This window comes from Oryctolagus cuniculus, chromosome X (assembly GCF_964237555.1).
Source record: "Oryctolagus cuniculus chromosome X, mOryCun1.1, whole genome shotgun sequence".
Classification (NCBI taxonomy): domain Eukaryota; kingdom Metazoa; phylum Chordata; class Mammalia; order Lagomorpha; family Leporidae; genus Oryctolagus; species Oryctolagus cuniculus.
In genome coordinates this window covers 110,688,130-110,712,401 of record NC_091453.1, presented here as the reverse complement: position 1 = coordinate 110,712,401, position 24,272 = coordinate 110,688,130, and the positions used below count along the sequence as shown (strand labels likewise).

The 24,272-nt window shown below is 41.9% G+C and overlaps 1 protein-coding gene across 5 annotated transcripts in view; it reads left to right on the top strand.

The window, feature by feature from the left end:
• USP26 (ubiquitin specific peptidase 26) overlaps window positions 1-24,272 on the top strand; it is an 84,265-nt gene that overhangs the window by 12,433 nt on the left and 47,560 nt on the right. For 2 of the 5 annotated variants that reach the window (XM_070067373.1, XM_070067371.1), the window contains exons 4-7: window positions 315-360; window positions 3,944-4,010; window positions 4,811-4,865; window positions 21,303-21,352. The gene's annotated coding sequence lies outside the window, so the exon portion shown is untranslated. Of the gene's footprint in view, window positions 1-314; window positions 361-3,943; window positions 4,011-4,244; window positions 4,561-4,810; window positions 4,866-21,302; window positions 21,353-24,272 lie in introns of those variants that run through there. The other 3 variants (XM_070067372.1, XM_070067375.1, XM_070067374.1) reach the window with 3 other exon arrangements.

Sequence of the window (24,272 nt, the reverse complement as noted above, 5' to 3'; positions counted from 1 at the left end):
GCTGGGACACTCAACTCATTTTCACTCCGAGGGCAGTAGTCTGGCAGCTCAGCTGGTTTCTAATATTATTTCCACACTTTGTTGCACTGCTCAAAATTGTTAGTGGATTCAGGTATTGGAAGCTGGGGGAAAGAATTTGAGATTTGTACGCTAAGATTTCCTGACCCTACCCCTGTATTTCCTGTTTCATAGAAAAGAAGTGCAGTGGGATGAATAGGATGAATGTGTGTGGGTAAATGGATCACGCATCTAGTGTTAATTTTGTTATTTTGGGTGTTTCTGTCTAATAAGTGATCTCTCTTGTCTCTGTCCAGATTAGAGTCACTGTTCCATACAACACCTAACTTCAAGGCCTGATTGGTAAGGTTTCCCGTGTATTTGGTGCTACTTCCCCTGAAAATGTATATTTCAGACATGTAGAGGACCTGTGTCTGAACTTAATTTCACCTTTGCTAACTATTTTCTCGGAAGGTATATAGTGCCCGTGTCAAGGTTGTCTGATGAGTGATATATTCTGATATCAAGTTGAGGTTGAAACTTTTGGTACATGGGGATAGAGAGTCTCAGAGCAGAGGATCTTCGAACCAAATTTTATACTTTTGAAGTTGTTGTCCACCATAATAAGCATTATAGAGGGTGGCCTTCCCCTCGAACTATTTAACAGTAAGTTTTATGAGTTGTGATTATTGCTAACATCTGTGGAGCAAATTTCTGCATTATGTGACTCTTAACACTTGGCACGTTTTAAATTGCATCTTGGGCTGCTTTGGATTCAGTTAGACCTTGCCTCAATCTGGATTTGCCAGTAACTGTCTTTTCTTAGTCCCTAACTAAATTTTGGGGCTCCAGTTTTCCTTGTCTGTAAAACAGGGATCATACACTACTGTCAAGAGATTTTGTGAGAATCAAGTGCAATAATCATTGTAATGCACCAGGTGTACAGTAGGTACTCAGGAATTAGACCTCCATTTTCTGAATGCACATACTGGAACAGAACACTATAGGGCTTGGTGTAGCTCTCCTCCCTTGTCCCTTCCTTTCTTTTCTTTCTCGGGTAAAGCACATCCTTCATAGTTAACACAGGCTTCTCTTTGGAAACCATAACTCTGTAATCTTGCTATGAAGCAAGAGGTGGCCAAAGAATACAGATTTGTCTTCACTCTGAATTCTGTTGTAGTGACTTGGGTAACTTGTAGTATGTCCAGCAAGACTTATCTACTTTTTTTATTTTTTTGACAGGCAGAGTGGACAGTGAGAGAGAGAGACAGAGAAAGGTCTTCCTTTTGCCATTGGTTCACCCTCCAATGGCTGGCACACTGCGGCCGGCGCATCGCGCTGATCTGAAGGCAGGAGCCAGGTGCTTTTCCTGGTCTCCCATGCGGGTGCAGGGCCCAAGGACTTGGGCCATCCTCCACTGCACTCCCAGGCCATAGCAGAGAGCTGGCCTGGAAGAGGGGCAACCGGGACAGAATCCGGCGCCCCGACCAGGACTAGAACCCAGTGTACCAGCGCTGCAAGGCGGAGGATTAGCCTAGTGAGCTGCGGTGCCAGCCAAGACTTACCTACTTTTAAAAAAATATTAATTTGAAAGGCAGAGACAGAGGTCTTCCATTAGCTGGTTTACTCCCCCAATGGTCACAATGGCCGGAGCTGTGCCGATTTGAAGCTAGGCGCCAGGAGCTTCTTGCAGAACCCCCGTGTGGTTGCAGGGTCCCAAGGACTTGGGCCATCTTCCACTGCTTTACTAGACCTAAACAGAGAGCCGGATTGGAAGTGGAGCAGCTGGAACTTGAACTGGTGCCCATATGGGATGCCAGCACTGCAGGTGGCAACTTTACACTCTTAAGTTACAGTGCTGGCCCCGATTTACTTTTTTAAAAGATTTATTTATTTACAAGGCCAAGTGAGAGAGAGAGATATATCCCATCCTCTGGTTCATTACCCAAATGCACGTAGGCTGAGCCAGGCAGAAGCCTGAAGTGTGGACTCCATCCTGGTCTCCTTGGTGGGTTGGCAGGGGTTCAAGTACTTGGATCATCTTCTAATGTTGTCCCAGGCACATTAGCAGGGAGATGGGTTGGAAGTGGTACAGCCTGGACTCAAAGCAGCACTCTGACAGGGAATGCCAGCTTTGCAGGCAGCAGCTTAGCTCACTGTGCCACAGTACCACTCCCTGCAGGACTTTCTACCTGGACATGCTGTAGGGTGGCTACTAATAGGTACTCTTGGAAATCTCATTATTTGCCTATAAAAGCCACATTGACGGTTAAGGGGAAGACATTTGACTATGTGAGAAATAGAGGAACAATATTATATACATATGCACTATCCAAAGTGTTCTCAGAGAGACTCTCAACATTTAGCCTAACTAGATATCTCTGGGTCCTCTACTTTTCTGTTAATACAGAATTTATTCTGGTAGCATCATGTAAACCATAAAGTTCATCCAGCCAAGGTAAAAAAAAAATCCACATTTTAAATATTAGGAATAAGCTGGCACTATGGCCCAGTGGGTTAAGCCACAGCCTATGACCTGGTATCGCATATTGGAGCACCAGTTACAAACCAGCTCCCTGGGAATGCAGCAGAGGATGGTCCCTGTATTTGGGTCTCTGCCACCTACTTAGGAGACTGGCTCCTGTCTTCAGTCTGGCCAAGCCTAGCCATTGTATCCATTCCCATGTAGTGGAAACCTGAGGCCAGGGTATTTAGAAAACACTAATCCAAAACCATTTATTGAAGATAGGCCAACCAAGTTCCTGCATCAAGTGACATGACAGTGACCTTATTTGCTAGTCTAAAAAAGGTGTAAAATTAACCATAATTTTGATACTTCCTCCTCCTTTTGCATGCACTTGTGCCCACTGCCTTTCATAGTCACTTGGGTCTCATTGGGAGAGTCTTGGGAAGACCTAAGTGAATAGCTTAGTGGGTAATTTCATTAAGGATTGGGATTTAAAAAGTTGCAAGTTGGGTGTTGTGGCACTGCAGCTTAACCTACCACTTGTGATGCTGGGGCCCCATGTGGGTGCTGGTTCAAGTCCTGGGTGCTCCACTTTTGTTACAGCTTCCTGCTAATGTGTCTGGGAAAGCAGCAGAATATGGTCTAAGTACTATGGTCTCTGCCACCTGCATGGTGGACCAGTGTCAACTTCCAGGCTCCTGGCTTGGGCTTGGCCTGGCCCTAGCCATTGCCGCCATTTGGGGAGTGAACCACCAAACGGAAGATTCCCCCCCTCTTTTTCCTTCTCTCTTTCCCCCTCTCTCTTCTCCCCCTCCCTCCCCCCTTCCCCTTTATCTCTTCCCCCCTTCCACCCTCTCTTCCCCCCTTCTGCCCTTCTCTCTCCCCCTCCCTCCCCCTCCCCCCACTCTCCCTCCTCTCTCACCCCCCTCCCTCTCTCTCCCCCCCTCCCTCCTTCTTTACCCCACTCTCTACCCTCTCTCCCCCTCTCTCTCCTCCCTCTCTCCCCCCTCTTTTCCTTCCTTTCTCTTTCCCCTCTCTTTCCCCCTTCCCCCTCTCCCCCCCTTCCCCCTCTCTCCCACCCCTCTCTCCCCCCCTCTTCCACCCCTCTCTGCCCCCTCTCTCCCCTTCCCCCCTCCTTTCTCTCCTCTCTCTCCCCTTCCCCCCTTTCCACCCTCCCCCCTCCCCCAAAAGAAGGGAAGGGGGAACATGATATGTAGCATTTGCCAGTTTCTAGGCATAATAGTCCCACAATGGCCAATTTCAAGTTACCAGTTCAGTGCGGCTGAATGCAGATTTATGAAGAGATGTGTCCTCTCAGCTCATACGAACTAATTTTTATACCTCACTGAATAGTCTTTAAAATCAGTGACAAACTAGCCTGTTGGTGTTCTTCACGTTAGTCTTAAAATGAAAATGCATGTATTGGTACTGTTGAGATTCATAACTGGTTTTTAAGTAAATATTTGTTTCCTCATTCAGATATCTGACTCCATCCCATGTTTCCAAATGCAGATATTACGCACCTGCTTAGGAAAGGCATAATTCCGTGAGTTTATTTTAAAGACTATAATCTTTGTTCAAGGTAATGCTCTAAAGATCAGTGTCCAGTGTGAAATTAAAAGTCATGTGGTTCATTCAGATGTCTTTTCCTTTATGACAAGAGTGACAGCACATGGAGTGATGATGGAAAGACCATGATCTAGGATCATGCTACAGGAGTAGTTGCAGTTGGTGTGGATTGATGCAAACTAATTATAGGTCTGCCCATGGGCAAGTAAACAGAAAGGACAGAGATTTCCTCTGTCCTGTTTATACTTGTATTCTCAGTATATGTAATTGGTTTTAGGTATACACTGCCTCCCAGTAAAGGACCTCAGATCTATTTGAGGCTTCAAAAGGGTTAAAAGACAATACTCTCTGTCTATAGATAATTTAAGAAGCTGTGCCTAAGACCTTGAAAGAGTTGGTGAAGTTGCCATTCCATGGCTGGATCAGGAGAATCTCCGGTTGCTTTCCATGGAATATTGAATGGAGACTGGATAGTCAAGAATCCCTCAGAAAGACCTTGTGCTGGTAGCTTCCTGAACAGCAAACCTGTGAGCTTTCACTGGGGCTGACTTCCACAGTCAGAGCAGAGGCTCTGCTCCCCTTGCTTAGGTCCTATTCCTTCTGATAGTACAGTGATTGATGTCTGTACGAGGACCTCACCAGATGAGATAGGGCAAAAGATGGCAGCTGGCGGTATGGTGGGAAGAGAGCAGCAAGAAATGTTTAAGTTCCACAAAGGGATATTTGTAGCCTGATGCTCAGACTTTTCCTTCGCTAAATCTGGTTTCTTGTTAACAGATCCTGTTTCCATCTGGGCTGCTAAGTGCCTGCCTTTCTCAAGATCTTTGTGGAGGTAAGGACATGCGAGAGTTGCAGAAGACAAGTATTTGTTTTAAATTTATCGTTTTGATTCACAAAACAAAGTGGCTGCCTGTGAAGATTTTCACAGTTTTTATGAGTGTTAATTTGGACCAATTAGAAGCCTTGGCTGTGAGAAGTGCTTGTTTAATTTAAATATGTATGTGGAGAAAGTGGGCCTTATCAATTAAAGCCATGGCAGGAACTCAGCCATCAGGAAATCCACAGACCATCTGTTCACTTGAACATCTGATCAAGACAAAATCACCTCCACACACTTAGTTTAAGCATAGATCATTGTAGGTGCTTCAACCCAGTGCAAGCTTTGATTTCTCTATTAAGCATGAACAACTTCCCAGCTATTTATTTTCAGCACCCCTCATTTTTGGCTATTCTGGATACCTACCTGTCCTCAATTTGCACATGTAGTTCAAGGGATCGCAGGGGAGTGTTTATGAAATTCCATTTAAAAAGGTTTTCATGAAATAGGTTTATTGGTATTCTGGATGAGCTGATAATGACTTCTTTTCCATCTGCACCTGCTACTCTATCACTCCTCTCCCTCCCTCTTGAACTTTTGCTTGAGTCTAGGAATCAATTTTGTCTCATTTCCAGCCATTGCTTCATTGTGGTTTGGCTGGATTCATTATACATACACCCAGAGTAGAAGGTAACTTGGTGCATCTTAATGACAAATACTGCCCTTACAATGAGAAGCATTATCACTCTTCTTGCTATTTTGTTTTGTTCCTTGGGATAATCAGGAGATAGAATGATATTAAAATGAGGGGCTTTCTTATGGCACATTTTCCCCACTGTCTCACTTCATGGTAAACTCTGCTCAGCACTTATAGGCATTTGTTGGAACTCAAACTTTTCATATTGTTCTGACGAGTCATAAGTGATGCAGAAAGACTGTCACTTTGTCATTGACTGTCCCACCATGGGGCTGACATGTATTCCCTGTGGTCTTTCTGTTCACAGCTCTTTAGAGTATAAGTTAGCTAGCTATTCATTGGGTGCACAGATCAGTCACTGAATTGAATTTTGTGTCTAACATCTATGAAACTTACTCATGAGTGGACTTTAAAGAATCAGATGATTCCAGAAGGTGTACTCGTGAAACCAGTAGTTCACCATCTCTACCACTACTTCCCCAGTTCTTACTTGCCATGTTCATTTAGAAGTGACACAATATAATTCTGTGGTTATACAATAAACTGGTGCTGAAAACTGATCAGGAAATAATGGGACCGCTGAAAGGTTTTAAGATGTGGTTCTTGGACGGCACCGAGGCTCACTTGGCTAATCCTCCGCCTGCGGCACGGGCACCCCCCGGTTCTAGTCCCGGTTGGGGTGCTAGATTCTGTCCTGGTTGCTCCTCTTCCAGGCCAGCTCTCTGCTGTGGCCAGGGAGTGCAGTGGAGGATGGCCCAAGTCCTTGGGCCCTGCACCCCATGGGAGACCAGGAGGAAGCACCTTGTTCCTGGTTTTGGATCGGCGCAGTGTGCTGGCCGTGGTGGCCATTTGAGGGGTGAACCAACAGAAGGAAGACCTTTCTCTCTGTCTCTCTCTCTCTCACTGTCTAACTCTGCCTGTCAAAAAAATGATGTGGTTCTCTAACCACTTTTGTTGACTGTCTGTCTTAGGGGGAGAAGAATTAGAGGTTGGAGCCACAGAAAAAGGGGATCAGGAGACATGGAATAACAAATAGCCTAGAGATGAATGAGAAATCCCTGAATAGCAGTAATCTATAGAGATGCTCTTTAGGATGAAGATACAGCAAATAGGATGACAAGAGTGTTTGGTGTGAAAGGTACAACAGGCTTTGCATGTTTAAGGCACTGCCTCCTGTCCCCTTTGCCTTACCTACTCTTCTGTGTTTTTCATCTTCCCAACTTGACAAGCAACTTAAAGGTATATAATAGTTCTGGGACTTTGATTATGTGAATACATCTTTAAGGGGAGGTGTGTGTGTATATAGACAGAATTAACACCCTTTGCAGATGCCACCTCTCCCTCTAAGATTTCAACTTTAGAATAATGGGAATTCCAATGAAATGTTCTGTATTATTGCCAGTCATTTTTCTTTAACTTGCATGTGTCTTTATACCTTCTGCCTTAAAGTTTGATTGAAGTAATAGTAATACCTAGGAAAAAGCCATCAGTTGAAATTTAGTTACAGTACCCATGCAGGCAATCTTAGATCAAGATGCATCAGTTGCTTTAAATGCTTCAGTTATGTGTGTATTCCATCTGTGGTCTACTTTTTAAACACTTGAGCAAGAAGCTGGTAACACTATGCTGCTAATGCTATCATCTTTCTTGGTTTGTCTCTAAAGTGACAGAAAGACAAAGTTCCTGATACATGAGTAAAGGACAGTTAGTAGTAGTTATCATCATCTTTTAGTTATCTGCAACCTGAGAACAATTCTTTTTATCCTTGAAAAGTTTGATTCACCAAAATGCAGAAGGAGATTTGGGCTCCATGCAGGTATTTTCTTTTAAGTTATTTTAAGTTATACAATTTTCATGTATTTCACATACACCACCACCTCCCTCCTGCCCACACTCCAACTCTTCTTCCTCCTCCCTCTCACATTCCCACTCTTAATTTTTAGAGATCTATTTTCAGTTTACGTAATGATCATATAGTTAACCCTATACTAAGTAAAAGTTCAACGTCGTATGAAGAAAAAAAACTAAAAAAAAAAGAGCACTGTTCTCAACAGAAGAGAGAGGGGCTGTAAGCAATCATTGAATCTAAAGATGTTTGTCACTCCAATATATTATATTTCAGATACTCTAATAGCTACCTCGGTTAGGGAAGATGATCTCTTTTGGGGACTGGCTTATTTCACTAAGTATCATGGTTTCCAGGTATGTCCATTTTGTTGAAAAAGACAGGATTTCATTTTTTACAGCTGAATAGTACTCCCATAGTGTATATAAATATCATAATTTCTTTATCCAGTCAATAGATGATAGACATCTTGGTTGATTCTGTATCTTTGCTACTGTGAAATGTGCTGCAGTGAACATGGGTATCATTTGGTTTCGGTAAAAATCCAAAGAATGGGATGGCTGGATTATATGGTAGGTCTAAGCTCAGATTTCTGAGGTGTCTCCATACTGTCTTCCACAGTGGCTGCACCAGTATATGTTCCCACTAACAGTTGACCAGGATGCCTTTTTCCCCACGTCTTCACCAGCATTTATGGTTTGTTGATTTCTATATGAGAGCCATTATAATGGGGGTAAGGGGCAGAGAGGTGAAACCTCATTGAAGTTTTGATTTTCATTTCCATGATGGCTAGTGATCCTGAGCATTTTCTCAAGTGTCTGTTGGTCATTTGAATTTCCTGTCTTGAAATTGTCTGTTCAAGTCCTTTGGTGATTTCTTAACTGGATTATTTGTTTAGTTGTAGAGTTTCTTGAGCTCTTTATGGATTCTGGATGTTAACCCTTTATCAGATAGTTGCATAGTTTACAAATTTTTTTCCCATTCTGATGGTTGTCTCTTCACTTGGCTGAGTGTTTCTTTTGAAGTGCAGAAGGTTCTCAGCTTGATGTAATCCATTTGCCAATTTTGGCTTTGCCTGTGCTTCTGAGGTCATTTCCAAGAAGTCTTTGCCTATGCCAATGTCTTGCAGAGTTTTCTCAGTATTCTCCAGTAATTGGGAGGTATCAGGTCATAGGTGTAGGTCGTGGAACCATTTTGAGTAGAGTTTTGTGTAAGGTGTTAGGTATGGGTCTAGTTTCAAATTTCTGCACGTGGAGATCCAGTTTCCTCAGCACTGTTTGTTAAAAAGACTGTCCTTGCTCCAAGGATTTATTTTAGCTCCTTTGTCAAAGATGAGTTGGTTGTACATGTGTAGATTATTTCTGGAGATTCCGTTATGTTCCATTGGTCTACATGTGTATTTTTGTGCCAGTACTAGGCTGCTTTAATTATAAATGCCATGTAGTATGCCCTGAAATCTGGTATTGTCATGCCTCCAGCTTTGTTTTTGTTATATAAGATTGCTTTAGCTATTTGAGGTCTCCTGTTCCTCCATATGAAATTCAGCATCATGTTTTGTAGATCTGAAAAGAATATCTTTGATATTTTGATTGGAGTTGGATTGAATCTGTAGTTGCTTTGGGTAGTATGGAAATTTTTATGATGATTCTTCCAATCCATGAACATGGAAGATTTTTCCTTTTTTTAAATATCCTTTTCTGTTTCTTTAGTATTTTGTAATTTTCATCACAGAGACCTTGACATTCTTGGTTAAATTTATTCCAATGTATTTAATACGTTTTGTAGCTATTGTGAATAGGACTGATCTTAAAAGTTCTTTCTCAGCCATGACATTGTCTGTATATACAAAGGCTATTGATTTTTGCATATTAATTTTATATCCTGCCACTTTATCAAACTCCTATGAATTGCAGTCATCTCTCTGTGGAGTCTTTTGGATCCTCACTATGTAGAATCATGTCATCTGCAAATAGGGATATTTTGACTTCCTCCTTTCCAATTTGTATCCCTTTGATTTCTTTCCCTTGCCTAATAGCTCTGGCTAAAACTTGCAGGACTATATTGAATAGCAGTGGTGAGAGTGGGCGTCTTTGGTTCTGGATCTTAGGGGGAATGCTTCCAACTTTTCCCCATTCAATAAGATGCTGGCTATGGGTTTGTCATAAATTGTCTTGATTGTGTTGAGGAATGTTCATTCTATACCCAATTTGCTTAGAGTTTTCTTCGTGAAAATGTATTATATTTTATCAAATACTTTATTGAGATAATCATGTTTTTTGTTCTTCAGTTTGTTAATGTGATGTATCACATTGATTTGTGAATGTTGAACCATCCCTGCATACCATGGATAAATCCCACTTGTTTTGGGTGAATGATCTTTTGGATGTGTTGTTGGATTTGATTGGCTAGTATTTTGAGTATTTTTGTGTCCATGTTCATCAGGGAAATTGGTCTGTAGTTCTCTTTCTTTGTTGTATCTTTTTTTCTGACTTAGAAATTAAGGTGATGCTGGCTTCATAGAAGGAGTTTGGGAGGATTTGAATAGCTTGAAAATTGGAGTTGTTTTTTAAATGTCTGATATAATTCAGCAGTGAAGACATTGGTCCTGGACTTTTCTTTGTTGGAAGGGTCTTGCTTATGGGTCTGATGTATAGGTTTTCTGTGTCTTCATGACACAATTTTGTTACATTATATATGTCCATGAATCTATCAATTTCTCCTAGGTTATCCCTGGTTTGTTGGCATACAGCTCCTTGTAATTCCTGATGATTTTTATTTCTGTGGTATCTGTTACATTTCCTTTTTCATCTCTGATTTTGATTTGGCTACTCTCTCTCTTATTTGTTTAGTTGGGCCAATGGTATTATCAATTTCGTTTATTTTTTTTTTCATAAAACCAGCTCTTCATTTCACTAATCTTATATTTTTTGTTTCAACTTTGCTAATTTCTTCTCTAATTTTAATTATTCCCTCCTCCTACTAATTTGGGATTTGATTTGTTCTTGTTTTTGCATATCCTTTAGATACATTGATAGCTCGCTTATTTGGTACCTTTCCAGTTTCTTCATGTAGGCACCAATTGCTATAAACTTTCCTCTTAACACTGCTTTTGCTGTATCCCAAGACTTTTGATATGTTGTCATCTTCATTTGTTTCCAGAAATTTTTTTGATTTCTCTTTTGATTTCTTCCATGACCCACTCTTCATTCAGGAGGATGTTGTTCAGTCTCCATGTGTCTGCATATGCTTTAGGGATTCCTGAGTTGTTGACTTACAGCTTTATTCCACTGTGGTCAGAGAAGATTCATGGTATGATTTCGATTTTTTTTTTTTGTTTAAATTTGCTGAGACTTGCTTTATCGCCAAGCATGTGGTCTATCCTAGAGAAAGTTCCATGCACTGGTGAGAATGTGTATTCTGCAACTGTAGGATGAAGTGTTCTGTGGATATCAGTTAGGTCCATTTAGTCCATAATGTCAGTTAGCTCTGTTGTTTCTTTGTTGATTTTTCTGTCTAGTCGGTCTGCCCAGGGATGAATGTGGGGTGTTGGTGCCCCCCGTTACTGTTGTATTGGAGTCTGTGTCTCCCTTTAGATCCATTACCATTTCTTTTAAATAGCCAGACACTCTGTAGGGTGATGGCATTCTTTAACAAGAAGCACCGAAGACAAGTTTAGGTGAACATGTCTGTTTATTAACAGTCAGGCACAAGGTTTTATAGGAGTAGCTAGCTCAGGGTAGCAACACTAATTCTGTAGGATAAAGCAGATACTAGTGCCTCTATGCTTTTCCAATCAGCTTGAAATTCATATAGCTTATGTGGCCTTCCAAGTGGTCTTATGGGTCTAGGCTACACCTGGGAGCTGTTTACTAGGTTGACAATCACAAGGCCCCTCAACAGGAGGTGGGGGTGTGGGAAATGTGCCTGGGGCCCCTGCTGCCTGCCTGCAGTCAGATCATGTGTGGATCTCAATGTGCTGAGCTGCTGACTGGGGTCTTTCCTGGAAGGCATGGTGTACCATGCCCTCTTAGCCTCCTGTGTGGGCAAGGCAGGCAGTCTCCCAGGTAGGCACAGTAGGCACAGGATCACCCACATGCATATATATTTGTTATAGTTACATCTTCCTGTTGAATTGATCTCTTATTCATTCTTTGTCTCTTAACAGTTTTTGTGTTATTTTGTCTGATATTAAGATGGCTACACCAGCTCTTTTTTGGCTTTCCATGAGCATGAAATACCTTTTATTCCATCCTTTCACTTTCAATTCGTGTGTATCTTTGTTGGTGAGATGTGTTTCTTGTAGGCAGCAAATAGATGGGTCTTATTTTATAATCCATTCATCCAGACTGTATCTTTTTTAATATTTATTTTTAATTTGTATGTGTCTCATAAATACAACATTATGTACATAATAATTTTTCACACCATGCCTACCCTCCCACCCATCCTTCCCTTCCTTCCTGCTCTTTCTCTTGTTTTATCCTGGAGAGTTGAGACTATTTACATTCAAGGTGACTATTGCTAAGTAATGACTTTTTCCATAAATATTCCTTTGTTTACTTTGGATTTTTTTTGTGCTTTTATGGGGGGGATTATCTGCCTTCTCATTTTTGCATAATGATGGTTATCTTTCTTTGTTTCTCTGTGTAGCACATCCTTAATCATCTTTTGTAAGGCTGGCTGAGTAGCTACAAATTCTTTCAGTTTCTGGTTTTTGTGGAAGTTTTTTGTTTCACTTTGTCATAAGTGAGAGCTTTGTGGGTTCTGTATTCTGGGTTGACAGTTTTTTTTCCCTCTCAAGACTTGGGCTATAACTCACCATTCCCTTCTAGCCTGTAGGGTTTCTGATGAGAAATCTGCTGTGAGTCTAATTGGAGATCCTCTGAATGTAATCTGGCATTTTCTTGTGCACATTTTAGAATCTTTTCTTTATGTTTCACTGTGGAAAGTTTGACTACAATGAGTCATGGTAAAGATCATTTTCTTCATGTCTATTAGGAGTTCAGTGTGCTTCCTCTATTTAGAAGTCCCTTTCTCCAAACTGGGGAAATTTTCTGTAATTCACTAAATAGACCTTCTAGTCCATTCTCTTTCCATACCTTCAAGAAATTGTAAGACCCATATGTTGGGTGGTTTGATATTATTTCATATGTCTTCAACACTGTTTTTAAGTTTTCTATTTTTTTTTTTTTTTGCTTTGATGGTAAGATTTCCAAAGATTTGTCTTCTCATTTGGATATTCTTTCTTCTGCCTTGCCAAGTCTGCTGTTTAGGCTTTCTACCACGTTTTTTTATTTGATATATTGAATTCTTCATTTCTAATATATCATTTTAATATCTTTAAAATCTGAATTTCATGGGAAAAAATTTCATTCTTATGTATGGTTTTCTTTAGTTTGTGGATTTGCTTCCAATTGCTTTTGAGTAGTCCTATGATTAATTTCTTGAATTCCATTTCTGGTATTTCCTCAATGTCTTCATCTTCCCAACTAATATTGAAATGTTGCTTCCCTTTGGGGTGGGGTCATGGTATCTTCCTTATTCTTCTTGAATTTCTGTGTTTCCTTTTAGGCATTTGTGGGGTTGATTTTCCTCTGATGGCTTTTGTCTTTGAGCTATGCTTCTGTGGCTTAAAGAGTGCCTGTACTTTCAGTGAATAACAAGAGAGGTGTGGTGGGTGTGGCCAAAGAGCTCTGGTCAGTGTTCCGGTTTGGGACAAATATCCAGGGTAACACCCAGTTTGGGTGAGGTAGATATCAGTGCCCGGATGTTAGTCCCCAGTGTGTTCTGTGCCACCATTTTAACCTCACAAATGATTTGTGCAGCCCTCACTGTGAGCACAGTGAATATGTGGAGCTACTCCTGGTGATTGTACAGAGACCCAGGTACTCCTTGCACCTTCTCATGTAGCCACTGAGTTCACATGGGCTCAGCAGAGAAGGTTCCCATAGTCACTGGGTGCAGAGGTTTCTGTTTGCCCTGCCATCCTGCCCAGTCAACAGAGAGGCAGATGTTCTCCACTACAGTTCTACCTAGGCATCTTCATTCTAGAAGGCTGTGGGTGCTTCACTGACCTATGTGGTTGCCCAGCCACCTCTGAGCTAGGCTCGAAGTCAGTGGGGACTGCATATGGTTCCCTCCACTAGAATCACTGGATGACACGGGTACGCAAGTGCCACTGGCTGCGTGTTGCTCCGCCAGCTCCGCCAGTATTGCTGTGAAGGAGGTGTCCTGTCTCAGCCACTTGCTGTAAACATGCACAAAAACAAATGGTGCCCACCCCTCCTCAGCCAGGCAGTGGGTGCTGTTGTGGGCAAGCCCTGGGGCAAGACAAACGTGCCGCCTCTACTTCCTCTGGGTCTGTAGGCAACCCCTCACCCCCAGGGCTCCCATCCAAGCTCACATCACGCTCACCCTCTGGTTATATCGCCATGGGTTGCTGCAGTCTGGTCTCACCTTCGTTTCCAAGCTGTTGCCTGCGTGGGCTCTGGGCTGCTACGGTCACATGCTGTGCCCGCATTCGTGCTGCACGTCCTCACCTTCCACAGAGGTCCATGGGGTTCCTCCTCTTGTAGGGTTTCCGGTGCGGTTTTTCTTTCCAATTCTCCCTTGAAAGTGCACTTCCTAAATCCCTTTCTGTCACTGTTTATCCCTACTCTAGTGCATCACGTCACTCACTAATCTGCCATCTTGGAATCTCTCTCACAGGGGTTTTCAATACAAACTTTTGGTAGTAGCTTCTCAGCTGGGAAGAAGATAGTTCAAAGTCTTAGGTCTTTAAACTTCATGAGTTCACACAAGACTGAGACAGTTAGACAATATGGAAAGGAAGGAGAGAGACGATAGTATGTGAATTGGGAAGGATTTTTTTGGAAATTCAGTTTGTGACATCTGTTTGAGAACCTCGAGGTCAATTTCAAGTGAGTAGTTTGGAATTGGTCTGTCATAATAATGTGAGAGGAGCATCTAAGAATTATAGAAATGGTCCCTGATATAGTGCTCCAAATACACAAAAGAGGCAGATACTTCTACCCAATTTTAAGTATCTAAGAATATACTATCCCCATGCAGAGTTGAGAAATTGGTGATGGGAGCAGCTTTTTATTTCCTATTTTCCCTGTGAATCCTATATTTGAGCTGATACAAGCTTTGCTTCTCTTGCCTCATATAATTTTCTTTTTAAAATATTTATTTTTGGGCCAGCGCCGTGGCTCACTTGGCTAATCCTCTGCCTGCGGCGCCAGCACCATGGGTTCTAGTCCTGGTTGGAGCGCCAGGTACTAGTCCCAGTTGCTCCTCTTCCAGTCCAGCTCTCTGCTGTGGCCCGGGAGGGCAGAGGAGGATGGCCCAAGTCCTTGGGTCCCTGCACCCGCATGGGAGACCAGGAGGAAGTACCCAGCTCCTGGCTTCAGATTGGCACAGTGCCGGCCGTAGCGGACATTAGGGGAATGAACCAGTGGAAGGAAAACCTTTCTCTCTGTCTCTCACTGTCTATAACTCTCTCTCTCTGTCTCTCTCTCTCTCACTGTCTAACTCTGCCTGGCAAAAAATAGAAAAAAGAATTATTTTTATTTATTTGAAAAGTACAGCGACAAAGAGGGAAAGACAGTGAAAAGCATCTTCGATCTGCTGGTTTACTCCACAGGTGACCCCAGTGGCTGGGGCTGGGCCCAGGCCAAGCCAGGAGTCTGGAACTGCATCTGAGTTTCCCATGTGGATGGCAGGGGCCCAACTACTTGGGCTTCCTTCCATTGCATTTCAGGTGCATTAGCAGGAAGCTGAATCAGAAGAGGAGCAGCTGGAACTCAATACTGGTCTTCCAATATAGGAGGCTGGCATCACAATCTGTGGCTTAGCCTGCTGCACCACAATGTCAGCTCCTTGTGGATTTTTCTTGAGCATGTGAAAAATGGCTTTGAGGATAGGTGGCCACAAGCCTCTTATTTATTTAGGGAATTATCTGGGACAGACTTCTGCAACTAAGTTGCTCTATGAAGGTGAGGTTCTTCCAACATACTCCTTGAGATAGTTTTCCTTTGGCCTTTCCATATCTTTGTGCTCTGCCTTAATCTGCAGTCATGATCATTGCCTTTAATATTTCCGTTGCCTCTTATTTTCCCTTGCTGCTTTTCAGGGGGCCTAGCTAAATTTCTGATAAACTCTGTACATTGGTCAGTTTCTTACCTTGAGCTAGTTCTGTGTGCAAGATTTCAGGGCTTGCTTTTCTGTTTTCTGATCCAGACTTTGTTTTCTAAAAGTAATTTATTTGTGGGGTCTCACTGTAATGACACTTCTGAAATGATGTGCTTTGTATCTGTCTAAAGCATTCACTGTACGCTAAATTGCTGTCTGTCCAGTATCTACTCCAAGGTTTGAGTTGTTTCTGTCCTTGCTCTGTGTGGCCCCCTTTGCCATGTCTCATCTTTGTGCCTTTCCTGAGGGTCCTATTCCACAAATTTCTCTACCATATCACCTTAAGAAATGTAGAATTTCTATTTGCTGACCTATAACTGTCACTAAAAATCTAGTTAATTCTAAGTCTTGTTATTATTGCATTGTTATTGAACTAACTTTCTAATCCATCTAGGTGTTTTCTAAAGATTTATTTATTGAAAGAGCTAAAAAGACAGATACAAGTGGGTTTGAGGAAATTCATACTGATGGTTACAGTTCTGGTGTTGCAGGGTATGTTGGGGCCATTACCCAGATCTCTCGGGGTGTGGAGCCAAGGTGTTAGGGATAGTGGTTGTCCCCTGTCTAAAGCAGAGCAATACAACTAGAGCACTCCAGGTACTGCGAGTGAGTATGAATTGCTCCAAAGATTATAATACCAACATCAACAGTCCGATTTCACAAGGCACAGGTAAAACTGCCCCCAGTTTTCTCACGATGGATGCAAGGGTGTTCCTGGGGTTTGGGCCTGGGCCTTCCAGCATCATGAGCTAGAAAGAGTAGAGGGAACTTTCTCAGGTTGGGTATAGATTTTTATGGGCTGTGCTGGTGATAACCCCAAGAAGCTGAGGAGAGCCACCCTGGATTACGTAACAAGAGTGAGTGAGTACAGCTCTGGGCTTATGCTAAAATTCCCACAGTTGCAAGATGCAGGGGTTTTGCTTTCTGCCCTGAATGTCTGCTGACTCTGGTTGTTTCTGGTAATGGCAGAACAGAGATCAGCTGCATGGCAGTCTGTGCTCTGCAGTGGTGGGGGAAGGAGGCAGTGTGGCTGCCCTTCCCAGAGTCAAGCAGTCACTCAGACCCCAGTCAGTTCCCCAGGCTGAAGTTAAAATCCGTGTGTGACTGTGGAATTCTCCCTCAGCTAAAGCTTCTGGTGGCACAGCATTCAGCGACTTCTTCCCACCTTGCCTTGGGAAGATGGCAATTCTTAGCTGGCAACTGGTTGCACATGCTACTGGTCTCCGCAGCATGTCTGTCCTCTTTCTTCACTGTCCCATGGAGTCTCTGCCACTTCTCCACTGAAAATTTTTGTTAGACCCTTGGCAATGTGATCCTATGCTTTTTGTATGCTACTGTGGGTGAACTCAGTGTGTGTTCTCCCTGTTAGCCATCTTGGATCTCCTGATTTTTGAGTTCTTTCTCACTCACTTCAATTGTTAGGTTCATGGATCCTGGTCACCCTTTGTGATCTCTAACAACTTAAATACTTTTCCATATCGAAATAAAATCTTGAAGATACCTTAGACCTGGATTTCTTTCTTTTTCTATTATCATCTGTTCATCTTGGTCTTCAAGATCTCTTAGTCCCCAATCTACACAGTTGACTTTTAAGATCTCTTGTTTAAAGAGTGTCAATTTGTAAAGTCAACAACAGGAGTCACTGTGCACTTACTCCTCATGTAGGATCTCTGTCCTTAGCGTGCTGTACATTGAGACTTAATGCTATAACGAGTACTCAAACAGTATATTTTACTCTGTGTTTCTATGGGGGTGCAAACTGTTGAAAGCTTTACTTAATGTATACTAAACTGATCTCTAAAAAAAAAAAAGAAGAAGAAGAAGAAGAAGAAATTATCAATTCCCAACTTGACTCTCACTGGGATTAAACATGACAATAGGTCTGATCTGATTTCATCATCACTTGAAAAATCATCTATTATTTTTCACTTTATGTTTCTGTGTGGGAGCAAACTGTTGAAATCTTTACTTAATGTATGCTAAACTGATCTTCTGTATATAAAGAGAATCGAAAATGAATCTTGATGTGAATGGAAGGGGAGAGGGAGTGGGAGAGGGGAGGGTTGCGGGTGGGAGGGACGTTATGGGAGGGAAGCCATTGTAATCCATAAGCTGTACTTTGGAAATTTATATTCATTAAATAAAAGTTAAAAACTCTTGTTTAGTATTAAGACCACTTACTTCAAGATTAATCTGTTTTGCTTTATTTTTGTAAAATTCTTCCACTATATATAGTCTTTGATTTGGCATATTACTCAACTCCTCTGAATTTTAGTTTACCTAAGTATATGGTGGAAACTGTAAGATCTGCTCCAGCTTCTTAAAGGGGCTTTTACAAGAGTAGAAGGAAGTGAGGGTGTTGTTGAAAAAGCTGGTATTCAGGCTGGTGCTGTGGCTCACTAGGCTAATCCTCCGCCTGCGGTGCCAGCACCCCGGGTTCTAGTCCGGTTGGGGCACCCGATTCTGTCCCGGTTGCCCCTCTTCCAGACCAGCTCTCTGCTGTGGCCCGGGAGTGCAGTGGAGGATGGCCCAGGTCCTTGGGCCCTGCACCCACATGGGAGACCAGGAGAGGTGCCTGGCTCCTGGCTTCGGATCAGCGTGGTGCGCCTGCCACGGCGGCCATTGGGGGGTGAACCAACGAAAAAAAGGAAGACCTTTCTCTCTCTATCTCTCTCTCTCTCTCTCACTGTCCACTCTGCCTGTCAAAAAAAAAATACAGAAAATGCTGGTATTCAAAAATTCCAGCAGAAAAACATGTTGGTAAGGCAAAGTTGAGTTTACTCTGACTGTGATAAGACTTTAACAGAGGCTTAGTAGCATAGCTGAGAAGGGCAAGCAAAATGGAGGTATTTATGAGATTTCAGATTCTGATTTAAGGTGGCTCTTTGAATGTAGGAGTTTGTTTAGGATTGTGATATAATAGCGTAGAATAGGTGGACACAATTATGGGAGGTTTTTGAAGGAAGTGACTTTCATTTTTAATCCTACCCACTGAAAGTCTGTTTGCTGCTTGTTTTCTTTTTTTTTTTCCCCAGAAGTTTCTGGAATGAACAGCAGATATGTTTGTGATTTTTTTTTCTTCCTGTGAAAGAGCTAATTGGAATGGTAAAATTATGTTGATGAATACAATGGAATGATAAAATTGTATTAGGGAAGACAACTAAAGAGTAAAATTATGCTAATGTAAACAGTGAACTGTAAAGAAGGTAGATACTCCAGAGTTCTTAGTATAAAAAAACACTTTGTAAATGACAAGGACTTTATGAATCGTAGTGGAAGCCTTAATAAGACAAGTATTTTTGCTTGTTTTTGCTTCATACATTTTTCTACCTAAATGCAACATTTTTCCACTTAAACACAGTAGGAAAAAGTACTTATTAAAAATGACTACGCTTCTGAAATATCATTTATATCCCTTCAATGCTTGGGCTCAGCCTAGCTTGAAAAAGTTAAATGTTCAGCAAATACCCAGTTTTCTTCCACTATTTCAGAAAGCCTCTAATCACAAGAGATAATAGAGGACAAGTACAGAGGGGTGTTCCTTTAAGTTAATCCTTCCAAATGAGATAAAATATTTTGGAGCAGATATACGCTGACATGCAAAGTAGTAGCACAGAAAGAAAACTCATCTGGCTAACGAAAGGTAGCCTTCTTATTTTTTGTAGTTTATCTGAGATGAGATCTCTGTAGGTCTCTCCTATATAGTTTCTATTCTGGACCTAATGCTAGTTTCTCTAGTTAGCTCCAGCCAAATCTTGTGTAGACTCTTGTTTTTTAAAACTTACGATAGTATAAACTTAAGAATGGGTTGCTCTTTCCTGATAAATGCAGGTAAAATATCATGGAAAGATTATATGTTAACAGTTAAAGCTTGTTTTTTCCCAAGATAGTTGCTTCAAAGTCAGTTATATCTAGGCTACATAAACATCAAATCGATATTATTGATTAGTCCTCTTAATTTAATAGTCAGGTGTGACTTCTTCCTAATGGTATTGACATTGTTGAGAAAATAATGGACACAGAGGAAGGAGCATTGTACTTTGGTATATATTATGGCTCCTTAGTAACCAAGAGCTTGTGTGTTATGTTATGAAATTTGAAGAGCTCCTGAGTATTTGGAGTGGAGGAGAAATGGCTGCAAGAAGTTGAGCCCAGTGCTTTGTATTGGTTACTGTTCCAAATGGATACCTAATATTAGTAATATGAAAGGTTTTCAAAAAATTCATGGAAAGCATGTATTATGAAAAATCTACATGGCTTTCAAAACTTTTTGCACTAAAATAATTTGTTTTACTTCATTTTCCCACAAACTTTATGAAATCCACTAATGTTGATTATAAGAAATTGTTCTAAAATTTAGCAACTTAAAATAATAAACATTCCTAATTTCAGTGTTTCTGTGGGTATGAAATATGATTGTGCGTTATCTGGGTGGTTGTGGCTCAGGTTCTTCCAGGAAGCTGTGATCAAATTGTTTGCCAATGTTGTATTGTCCTCAAGGCTTAAACTGGACAAGATGTGCTTCCAAACTCGTTTATGTGGCTGTTGGCAAACCTTAGATCTTTCCTGGCTGGTGGCTGGAGACATCAGTTTCTTGCCATTATTAGACAGCTCACAAAATGACCGCTGGAGTGAGTGAGAGTAAGAAGTTGCCCAAAATGAAAGCCATAGTCTTGGTAACTTAACCTTGGAAGTGGCATCCCATCATATCTACTGTGCTTTCTCTGAGAGAATCTGGTCAGTAATATCAGGCCACTCTCATGGGGAGGAGATTACATAAGGTTGTGACTACCAGAAAAGTAAGAATCATTGGGGTACATCTTACCACACTACCTGCCTCAGCCCTACAGTTCCTTCAGAAGACTTAATGGGAAATACCCTCACCTCTCCACTCAAGTGATGGACTTGGACTCAGGCAGTGCAGTGAAAACAAGACTTTATTCATCTTGCAAGATGGGGTGTCTGATGAATAGGCACACCTGGAACAGTTACAGCAAACAATTTATATCCTAGCATGCAGGTGCCTCCCCTGGTTCCTCATTGCCTGTATACTGTGGGGTGTACAATCTTCCCAGATGTTGCCTAAGCTATGAAGGTAACTTCCTTGTCTATAATTTCCTCTTGTAATTTGGCTACTCCTTCTCTGTACTTTAATTTCCTCTTCTGAGTTGCCTACTGAGTTTTGCTACATCTGCAAGTCAGCTAACAGTAATTTACTATGTTGAAAATGGACCATTGGACATTTTCTTCCAGCTTAGTCTTGCGGTTACTTCGGAGGACCAGCACTCAGCAGTACTGTCTTCATCATGACATCTTGTGAACTTGAGGAGTTAACCTTTGTTCCACTATTGTGGACAAGGAAAATTCATAGAATCATAAATCCGCTCTGTGTTCTTTCTAGATGAAAGGTATCACCTAGTTTAATGATCCCAAGCATCTACAGCACCAAGAAACCATTTGATGGATTTTCACCATATACTATATGTTTAGAAAGGCTTTATGAACTGAAGAAAATACATTGTTAATTTGGTTCTGCATCACATAGAAATTTTTGGAATTGGAAACTATCAATTAGAGCTTCCAGTGACCCATGTTCATCCGCCAAGTTGGAAAACTTCCTGCCTTTGCACCCATTTCTACATGTTTATCTTAAACTCTTGGACTAGGACAACATGAATAATAATGTAGCTGATGTGCCTTGGTTCTCATTTGACAGAGGCTTCGATAGATGAATGCAGCTGAAGACGGAGATAGCGTGTACAAAAGGTACTCAAACAGTCTGGATTGCCCATTTAGGTTTACAAAAAGAAAAACTGCTTACTACGAGATTTTTCTCATTTCTCCCTCTCCTGTAGATTTGAGCTGTCAGTAAAACAGCTGCTTAAAAGGAAACAACTGTTTATCTCAGTTCTGTTACTGCTGGTAAACTGTGGGACAATTTGACATAATTTTTTTTCTGTAACCACTTCCATAACTCTGGTCCCCTTTTTTGTTTCATATGTATGTCAAGTACTATCCATCTCGGGGTTTTTGCTCATCCTATTTCCTCAGGCTTCAATGCTGCTCTTAGTTGTACCTGGCCACTGATGTCAGATCATCCGTAGTCTCTTTGCAGTGTGGTTATTTTTTTTTATTTTTTTTATTTTTTATTTTATTTTATTTTTTGACAGGCAGATTGGACAGTGAGAGAGAGAGACAGAGAGAAAGGTCCTCCTTTGCCGTTGGTTCACCCTCCAATGGCTGCCACGGCCAGCGCGCTGCGGCCGGCGCACCGCGCTGATCCGATGGCAGGAGCCAGGAGCCAGGTGCTTTTCCTGGTCTCCCATGGGGTGCAGGGCCCAAGCACCTGGGCCATCCTCCACTGCACTCCCTGGCCACAGCAGAGAGCTGGCCTGGAAGAGGGGCAACCGGGACAGAATCCGGCGCCCCAACCGGGACTAGAACCCGGTGTGCCGGCGCCACTAGGCAGAGGATTAGCCTAGTGAGCCGCGGCGCCGGCTGCAGTGTGGTTATTTGACCATTGGAGTACAAATCTGTGCCATCATGCATTAGGAGACCTGGGAGGTGTCACAGTGGCTAGCCACACAGAAATGTGTCTCATTTGATAGATAATACCAATAAATAGATTTGCTCATTAACTGAAAAGTACATCACACACTTGAAATAAACTCGGGACAAGGCCAAAAACTGCAGATAATGAGAAAACATGGTAAAGAAACGATTTTCCCCCAAGAATCTAATGACCTAAGTCAGAGTGATTTAGATTCACTGAATCTGTGTAATAAGTTTGAAGGAAAGGAAACATTGCACTTTTTTTTAAAAAAAGATTTATTTATTTATTTGAGAGAGTTAGAGAGGTAGAGACAGAGAGAGGTCTTCCATCCGCTGGTTCACTCCCCAGTTGGCTGCAACAGCTGGAGCTGTGCCGATCCGAAGCCAGGAGCTTCATCCGGGTTTCCCATGCTGGTGCAGGGGCCCAAGGACTTGGGCCATCTTCTGCTGCTTTCCCAGGCCATAGCAGAGAGCTGGGTGGGAAGTGGAGCAGCCAGGACTCGAACTGGCACCCATATGGGATGCAGGCACTGCAGGTGACAGCTTTACCTGCTATGCCATGGCGCTGGCCCCCAACATTGTGCTTTAGATACTAGCGAAGTCTTTGGAAATCTTGGTGGTGGGATTTAACCTGTTCTGACTTCCCAATGATAAAGCAAGAGTAAGAATGCACAGAGGAAATGGGGGGAGAGTACTAGAGAAAAGAAAGATGTGTAGTAAGCAGATGAAAGTGGGAAGACACAAATACATCTGCCATCTGAAGCACTGGGTGATTGAAGTCTGACTGCAGCAGCGAATTTCATTCTTTCCCAGTACTCATGCCACTCGGCTCTGGGTACACAGAGGCTTTATTGGATTATTACATCTGTGACACTATAGCTATTAGTCACCCTCAGCCGTAAGACCTGACAATATAATGATGTTCTATTTTTGACTTCTGTCCTGATGACATCCCAAAAGTACTGAAATTTTGACCAGAAAATTAATCTCTTTACATTTGGACAAGAAGTAAAGAGACAGGGAATAAGTCTACATTAAAACTATAATCTCTAAAGTTGTTTAGAAACACTTTGTATTAAGTGTTTGGGGCTGAATTTTGCATTATACTTTGTTAGTCTTTCCCAGAGGAACTGATGGAAGAAATGGCTGATCAAAAATATTAAAAAATTAAAAAAAATATTAAACAGATATGTGTACATACACACCCACAGTTGTAACTGATTATTTTGCAAGATTAAGAAAGGAATGGCTATCTTTTGTGCCACATACCTGTTTCCCTGATTATGCACATGAAACCAGCTTCCTCATCCAAAGTTTAAATGTTTTTCTTTGGAAATCATTGGGCTGGGGGGGGGGGTGATCCTTTGACAGGGTATTCAATGGACTTTTCCAGTGTACTCTGGAAATACAAGAAATAGTGTCTAGTGGTTAAGGTGGTATACACATGTAATTAAAATGAAGAAGCATTGAATCTAATACTGGAAGATGAACACAGCAGAATATTTATGTTCTCTTCTATGTTGAATTTCTGGTAAAATCAGGCCCCAGTCAAGGGCTTCCCTGTACTCTTTGCTAATACTGAGCCAAAGGTCTCACACTGTTCAAGTCGGAAGGACCCTAGAGACCACTCTCCACTGTGTAAGTGGTGTGATGGTGTATTAGTGAGACAAAGGCCACACAGGTTGTGATTGAGCTGAGAAATAGGGTCTTGTGTTTGCTATGTTTTGGTAGTTCCCTGCCACCATGCATCTTTCCACTCTGGAGAACTGAAAGTTCATGTTTCCAGGAATTTAATAGTTAAATTAACTCTTTTTCCATGTGAAGGAAGGAAACCATAGTGATCTTAAATGACTTATTCACAGGGAGGGGACTAAGAATCTACTTCACCATGCCATGGCCACAGCTCTTTTTGATAACTGCATCAATATTTAAGAAGAAATGCTATACAATTAATAGGTTAATGTTCTAAGACCACTGGGAAGGTACTGCCATTACAAAGGCTTTACCATCCCTTCTAGAACTCAGTTTTGTAGGGCTTCATAAATGCACAACTAGATTACTGTTAGGGTTGAAACATTTAGAGATGAGAGAGGGCAAGTGATATGGGAGAACACAGTTGAATCCGATAGGAGTT